General features: G+C 35.4%; 1 long non-coding RNA gene across 10 annotated transcripts in view; it reads left to right on the forward strand.

Annotated features, from left to right (window-relative positions):
* The window catches only part of LOC103882209, a 107,519-nt gene extending 103,031 nt beyond the window's left edge, over nt 1-4,488 (forward strand). For 4 of the 10 annotated variants that reach the window (XR_004182224.1, XR_004182228.1, XR_004182226.1 and 1 more), the window contains 2 exons: nt 1,885-1,993; nt 3,084-4,486. This is a non-coding gene — a long non-coding RNA (uncharacterized LOC103882209). Of the gene's footprint in view, nt 1-1,884; nt 1,994-3,083 lie in introns of all 10 variants that reach the window. The other 6 variants (XR_004182233.1, XR_004182235.1, XR_004182232.1 and 3 more) reach the window with 3 other exon arrangements.
* The last annotated feature ends 1,512 nt before the right edge of the window (nt 4,489-6,000 follow it).

A 6,000-nucleotide genomic window follows, 5' to 3' on the forward strand; every position in this document is an offset into this window, starting at 1 on the left:
AAGACAATTCTAAGCAAAAGGAACAAATCTGGAGGCATCACGCTACCTGACTTTGAACTATATAACAAGGTCACAGTAACCAAAACAGCATGGTACTGGTATCAAAACATATATATATATGTAGACCAGTGGAAAAGAACAGAGACCTCAGAAATAATGCCACACATCTACAACCATCTGATCTTTGACAAACCTGACAAAAGCAAGCAATGGAGAAATGATTCCCTATTTAACACATAGTGTTGGGAAAACTGGCTAGCCATATGCAGAAAACTGAAACTGGACCCCTTTCTTATACCTTATACAGAAATTAACTCAAAATGGATTAAAGACTTACATGTAAGACCTAAAGCCATAAAATTCCTAGAAGAAAACCTAGGTAATACCGTTCAGGACATAGGCATGGGCAAAGACTTCATGACTAAAACACCAAGAGCAATGGCAACAAAGGCCAAAATTGACAAATGGGATCTAACTAAACTAAACAGCCTCTGCACAGCAAAAGAAACTATCATCAGAATGAACAGGCAATCTACAGAATGGGAGAAAATTTTTGCAATCTATCTCACAATGGGTTAATATCCAGAATCTACAAGGAAATTAAAGTTACAAGAAAGAAACAAATAACTCCATAAAAAAGTGGGTGAAGGATATGAACAGACACTTCTCAAAAGAAGACATTCATGTGGCCAACAAACATATGAAAACAACAACAAAAAAAGCTCATCACTACTGGTCATTAGAGAAATGCAAATCAAAACCACAGTGAGATACCATCTCATGCCAGTTAGAATGGTAATCATTAAAAAGTCAGGAAACAGCAGATGCTGGAGAGGATGTGGAGAAATAGGAACACTTTTACACTGTTAGTGGAAGTGTAAATTAGTTCCACCATTGTGGAAGACAGTGCGGAGATTTCTCAAGGATCTTGAACCAGAAATACCATTTGATCCGGCAATCACTACTGGGTGCACATCCAAAGGATTATAAATCATTCTACTATAAAGACACATGCACACATATGTTTATTGCAGCACTATTCACAATAGTGAAGACTTGGAACCAACCCAAATGCCCATTAATGATAGACCTGATAATGAAAATGTGGCACATATACACCATGGAATGCTATACAGCCATAGAAAAAGATGAGTTTGTGCCCTTTGCAGGAACATGGATGGAGCTGGAAGCCATAATTCTCAGCAAACTACACAGGAACGGAAAACAAAACACTGCATGTTTTCAATCATAAGTGGGAGTTGAACAATGAGAACACATGGACACAGGGAGGGGAACATCACGCACCAGGGCCTGTTGCGGGGCGAAGGGCTTGGGGAGGGATAGCATTAGGAGAAATACCTAAGGTAGATGATGGTTTGATGGGTGTAGCAAATCACCATGGCATATGTATATGCCTATGTAACAAACCTGCACATGCTGCACATGTATCCCAGAACTTCAAGTATAATTAAAAAAAAAAAAGAGAGAGAGAGAGAAAATTAGTATCATGGTTAAAGTTCTATGGAGTTTAGTCACTGAAAGTAGGCATTAACAGAGTTTTCTCATATAGTAGCAATGTTATTCACCTTAAATTCTTCCTGCTTATAAACATGTATTTAGCTGGTAAAAATTCATAAAGCTGTTTAATATTTCTGTACTTTCTGCATAAATTTTATATGTCAATAAAAATTTTAACAAGGAATAATGAACAAAACCAAATAAAAAGTGATCAGTTAAGAAGGGTTTTGGTAGCATGAGTATGACTGTCTGGTTTTTGGTTTGAATGACTTAGATTGATACTACTACTTAGAGGGAAAAATCAGAAATTGAAGTAGATGCAAAAGTAAAATGATTGGTTTCATTTTGGACATATATTATTTTCAGGAGCCTATGGGGCAGCTAATGAAAAATACAGAAGTCTGAATAGCAGGAGGAAGCTCTGGGAAAGCTTGAGGATGCTGACATTTTAAAAGAAATAGAAACATTGGGAAAAGTATGTGTTGACAGATAATGTAATTTATGTTGTTTAAAAATTTTACATTTCAGGTGTCAGCAATATATTCAAGTAGTGATAAACAGAAGAAGATGTGAAGAAGTCAATGATAGGGTGGTAGATATAGTTACCTTATTGCGTTACATGAAATCATTGTTTCTTGGGGGTAATATTATATGTAGAACATGGTTCAGTAGAACAAAAGTGTTATTCATTCTTGGGTTTTGGAAAATAACTATTATTAATCATATAGAAAAAAAGGCATACCAAGTATTAAGCCATTTTTTGGGGAATAACAGCCTAAACATTTCTGGGGGAGAAAGCAGTAATCATCATTATCTCACATTCTATATAGTGACTAAGCTTGAAAATTGAGGGGAAACTGTGGTGTTTGACAAATAATAATTCAATATTACATTAATATTATTGTCTTTTAAATAACCATAACACAAACTTAAAGCAAATAATATGTGTAGCGGATTAAGTGCACTAAATAATTTGAATAACTCAACATAAGTAATAAAATGTTGAGCTTAAGAGTAGCAAATAAAGGAGTGACATAAAAAAGAAAAAGGTATGTTTATGAAAATGCTCATTATAGAATTACAACACTGAGTATTTGGAACTTAAATTATTAATAAAAAGGCATAAGAAATGTTATGCTGCATCCACTAGATGGAGTGTGATGCAACCATTTTAAAAAGTTATGAATTAGTATAGAAATTGTATGTAATATGTTAGCTTAAAAGTATAAATTTAGTTAAAAATGCACATATGCAAAAAATAAAACATGCAAGTATTAGAATTATAGATAAATGCTTTCCTATTCTGTTTTTTCTCTATTTTACCAAAATGTTTTAGTGTGAAAAAATAATTTATATTACAAATATAATTATATATAAAGAACCAATAATTTTTCACAAAAGCTATCTGTTTATAAATAAAATGCTTCTGAAACTAGACATTAGCTAAACAAATGCCAAAGACTATATTAATGGCATTACTGCTGATATATTACTTAGTATAAGTTAAATTTTGTACTAAAACTCAAAATGTAAAATGGCTAAAATATACGTTTTATTTCTTGCAGTGTATCTGAACTTACCTGGTGACTATGGCAATGGACAGTCATTCAGAAATCAGGCTCTGGGAGGCTTTGCTTTCTTCAGTAAATGCCTTCTAAGGTCTTTTGGGAATCTTCTCCATTCCAGCTAATGAGAAAAAGAGAGTATTTTGGGTCAGTTCTGGAAATGGTACAATTATTTTTGGAAATGTTACTTTCTGTATCTATTTCTGTGTAAAGAATCACTCCAACACTCCATGTCCTAAAACAACTACAATGTTTCCCCTGAAACACACAATTTCATGATTTGATTGAGTTGATCTTCTGCTTGATTTGGCTAAGTTAGTGGCTGCATTCAGCTGATGGATCAGATGGGACCTGGTCAAGTACTCTTTCATTTTAGGCTTTGCTTTTCTATGCCTACGCTTTTCATTGCTTTTCTAAGCCTATGCTTTGGAGAAGCCTAAAATGAAAGACTAAAATGCAGGTGGAAGGTGGAGGATGCAAACAGAAGCTGCAAGATCCGTAAGACCCACCTCAGAGATCACAACATTATTTCTGTCATACTCTATTGCTCAAAACAAGTCCCAAGGCCAGTCTGAATTAAAAGAGGTTGGAAATGAACTCCATCTTTTGATATCAAGAGTTGTAAAGTTACCTCGTAAAGCAATGGAGATAGACAGAGATATAATTTACTAGGAGGCATTGTTGTAACAATGTAGCACACATCATTTAGAACTTAGATATATGGCTATACTTACGTAGAAGTGAGAGTAAGAAATTGAGTCTGACTCTGTGCCCAGGAAGACATTATCTATTTTAATGAGCCACAGACACTATCTTCTACAGTATCATAGGTAAACATGTTTTTGTTTGTTTTTACTTTTGAACTGTGTTAAGACTTTAACAAAATCTAATGAATAACTACATTGAAGGTTAGTATTAAGTTCTATTATTACATTCAAGCTTTCACTTGTAGGAAAGCCTCTTGATATTATAATTCTCTCCATTCGACTATAGTATGCTTGTTTTGTTTGCCAACCCAGTCTGGGCTTGATAAATTTAAGTTCCACCGCACCTGGTATGCCATGGTAGTGGCCAGAAACTCTAGGCAAATACACGGGTGAGATATAGGGAAATAGAAACCAAAGAAGTACAGAAAACCTTAAGTCATAGTTAGGGTAGTAACTTAAAACCTCTTCTATGTCATGCTGAGGGATTTGTAGGTTATCACCTTGAAGGTGTTGATATAGTTTGGTTGTGTCCCCACCTAAATCTCATCTTGAATTATACTTCCCATTATCCTCACATGTCCTGGGAGGGACCCACTGGAAAGTAATCGGATCATGATGACTCTTTCCCGCATGCTGTTCTCATGATAGTAGAAGAGTCTCATGAGATCTGGTGGTTTTATAGGTGTCTGGCATTTCCCCTCTGGCACTCATTCTCCTGTCACCCTGTGAAGAGGTGCCTTCTGCCATGGTTAGAAGTTTCCTGAGAACTCCCCAGCCATGCTGAACTGTGAGTCAATGAAACTTCTTTCCTTTATAAATTACCCAGTCTCAGGTACTTCTTCACAGTAGCGTGAGAATGGACTAATAACGGTGTATACTCTTGATACATTTTGAAGGAGAGGAAGAATATAAGTAGTGTTATATTTTTAAAGGGAAAATACGGTTGCAATAAAGAAAGTATCTTTCCGGGATAAGTGATTGAAGAGAAGTAATTAGATTGCATGCGATTAATGTCTGAACGAGTCAAGGAGGAAAGAGAAGATAGATTAAAGACAATATTTGAATTACACTTGACATAACTTGATTGCTCTTGATGAGCAGGAAGATGGAGAAGGGATAGGCCTCACTTTTTACAGGTTGTGCCTTTTAAAGACATTTGAGTAAAAGGAAACTGGAGATTGAAATGCAGCTCTTGTTTAATTTGCCAGTCCCTGAGTCCTGTTACAACTATATATTCCAACAGAAGCTGTGTTGTCTCCTAAAATATCCATCCAAGTGGGGCATCTATTTTTAATGTATTCACCAATAGAATATCTTTTTCAAGTTTCAACATCTAGAGAAGTACTATTTTTCAAAACTGCAGAAAACTGCTGCTTAACCTGGAAGTAGTTTTGGCTGAGGAAGTTAAGAATAATACTTGGGTTTATAACTTGAGTTATTGGGTCAAGTTTTAGAGTTTTGTGTCTCAATATGTAGTCCTTGGGACAAGAGCATCAGCATTGTTAGGTAACTTATTAAAAATATAAAATATTCAATCAGAATACTCAATTAGACTATGCATTTTAACAAGATCAATAGGTAATTTATATTAATATATATGTCACAGTTTGGGAAGCACTGCATTAAAGATAATGAATGAATGCCTCAGAATTTGGTTATTAGGGAGTATTCCTCCATGGGCCTGGCCAGAAGATACTCCAGTTATAGGTGAAAGCCATGAGTCACCTCATCCAGTGGGTTCTTGCTATATCTGTAGAAGGCTCAGAGGAAGCAGGGACCTTTCCAAAGCTGTGAAATAAGTAAAATAAAAGGAGGAGGGATTTTATAAGCAGATGGGAATAAAAATTTTATAAACTGCATTTTTCTATTTCTATGTTGGCGTAGCTCAGTGGGGGATAAAGAAAATGCAAGACATATAAGGATATACTAATTTCCTAGGGAAAGGTAATAAGAAAATATCAAAAACTAGGTGGCTTAAAACAACATACATTTATTCTTTCACATCTGTGGAGGCTAGAAATCCAAAATCAAGGTAGTGGCAGGGCCATGCTTTCTTTGAAGGCTCTAGAGGAGGATCTTGCCCTGAATTTTCTTGTTTTTGGTGGTTTATTGGCAATTCTTGGCTTGTAGGAACACTGCTCCCATCATATGGTCACCTTCTCCCTGTATGTCTTCACATTGTCTTCCCTCAATTCATGTCTGTCTTTGTA

This window comes from Papio anubis, chromosome 2 (assembly GCF_008728515.1).
Source record: "Papio anubis isolate 15944 chromosome 2, Panubis1.0, whole genome shotgun sequence".
Lineage (NCBI taxonomy): Eukaryota > Metazoa > Chordata > Mammalia > Primates > Cercopithecidae > Papio > Papio anubis.